Raw genomic sequence first — 2,344 nt, 5'->3', positions numbered from 1 at the left:
ATTGGGATACCGATGATCGAATATCAGGCAAGTAACATACCGATTGACAAAGGGAATTGTATACGGGATTACTTGAATCCTCGACAACGTTGTTCATCCGATGAGATCATTGTGGAACATGTGGGAGCCAACATTGGTATCCAGATCCAGCTGTTGGTTATTTGTCAGAGAGCTGTCTCGGTCATGTCTGCATGATTCCCGAACCCATAGGGTCTACACACTTAAGGTTCGATAACGCTAGGGTTATAAGGAAGATTTGTATGTGATTACCGAATCTTGTTCGGAGTCCCAGATGAGATCCCGGACATCACGAGGAGTTCTGGAATGGTTCGGAGGTGAAGATTTATATATGGGAAGTCATCATACGGTCACCAGAAATATTCGGGGGTATACCGGTATTGTACCGGGACCAACGGAGGGGTTCCGGGGGTCCACCGGGAGGGTCCACCTGCCCCGGAGGGCCTTGTGGACTATAGGTGGAAGGGAACCAGCCCCTAAGTGGGCTGGGCGCCATCCCCCCAGGGCCCATGCACCTAGGGTTGGGGGGAACCCTAAAGGGGGCGCCCCCCTTGCTTGGGGGGCAAGCCCCCTCCCCCTTGGCCGCCGCCCCCCTCTAGATCTCATCTAGAGGAGCCGGCCCCCTTCCCCCTTCTCCCTATAAATAGAGGGGTGGAGGGAGGGTTGCAGAACAACATCCAAGGCGCAGCCCCTCCCCTCCCCAACACCTCTCCTCCTCCACGTGAGCTTGGCGAAGCCCTGCCGCAGAACTGCCACTCCATCACCACCACGCCGTCGTGCTGCTGCTGGAGCCATCTTCCTCAACCTCTCCCTCCTCCTTGATGGATCAAGGTGTGGAAGACTTCATGGGGCTACACGTGTGTTGAACGCGGAGGTGCCGTTGTTCGGCGCTTAGATCGGAATCCACCGCGATTTGAATCGCTACGAGTACGACTCCTTCATCCGCGTTCTTGTAACGCTTCCGACTCGCGATCTTCAAGGGTATGAAGATGCACTCCCCTCTCTCTTGTTACTAGTTACTCAATAGATTGATCTTGGTGATGCGTAGAAAAATTTTAATTTCTGCAACGATCCCCAACACTTATTACGCGCAAAATAATTATTCCTCCACCTAACAGCAGGGACCAACCGGACGGGCCACCGTATTTCGCGAAAAAATGCTTCCCCCTGACTGTTAGGACCCACCAGCTACATCTTCGCGCGCAAGGAGGTGCGTCCGGGCAAAAAAAATGATTCGCCCCCTGACTGCTGGGACCCACCAGCTACATCTTCGCACGCAAGGAAGTGCCTCATAGTCGGGACCCACCTGGTCGAAGCGTGCGTAGCATTGTCGTTCTGGTCGTGAACGTGTACGTACATACTGGTCGATGTAGAGGCGCGCGTGTCATAGTAGAGGCACGCACGTGTTGTAGTAGAGGCGCGCCCGTAGCATATACACGTACGTACAACGGCCAGGGTGCGAGAAAGTAAATATGGCCACGTACGTACATACAGGCAGGGTCTCGAACGCCTACTCGTGCATACGTACGGCCAGGGCTCGTGTACATGGCTGGGTCAGAACGGAGAAACAGCATCGTCATCATGTTCATTGGGAGCCAACCGGCTGGGTCGGAACGAAATGCATCGTCATGTTCATCGAGAGGGCTTGGACCGGATAGCCGATGGAAACGAGGCCTGGTGTACCGCAGAATGGAGGAAATGGCCTTGTGTTTGACCGGCCACGTTCGTAATGGGATCCTGTTCATCGGGAGGGGTCTGGCGTACCGCAAAACGGAGGAAACGGACTTCGGTTGGACCTCCTACGGTCGAAACGGGGTCCTGTTGATCGGGAGGGGTGTGGCGTACCGCAGAACAGAGGAAACGGACTTGTGTTGGAGCGCTAGGGTCGAAACGGGGGTCCTGTTCATTGAGAGGGGTATGGCGTACCGCCAAATGGGACTCCACGAGATACTGTTCATCTCCACCGTCAACCTCCTCCAGCCTCCACCTGCGACTGTTCATCCACGGGCTCCTGTTCATCCATCCTCCATCGTGCACTACTCCACCGGATACTGTTCAACCAGCCCTCTCCACGGGCTCCTATTCAACCACCCCTCCATGGGCTACTGTTCATCCAGCCCTCCACCGGCTACTGTTCAACCAGCCCTCCACGGGGTTGTCCTGTTCATCCAGCCCTCCACGGGGTCCTGTTCATCCAGCCCCAAACCGGCTCGATCAATCGGGGTCCTGTTCATCCAGAGGCAACACCACAGGGTCCCGTTCATCCACCCCACCAGGAACTATTCATCCAAACCCCCCAGCAACACTCACTGTTCATCCAACCCCC

This window comes from Triticum dicoccoides, chromosome 7B (assembly GCF_002162155.2).
Source record: "Triticum dicoccoides isolate Atlit2015 ecotype Zavitan chromosome 7B, WEW_v2.0, whole genome shotgun sequence".
NCBI lineage: Eukaryota > Viridiplantae > Streptophyta > Magnoliopsida > Poales > Poaceae > Triticum > Triticum dicoccoides.
This window is presented reverse-complemented; position numbering follows the sequence as displayed.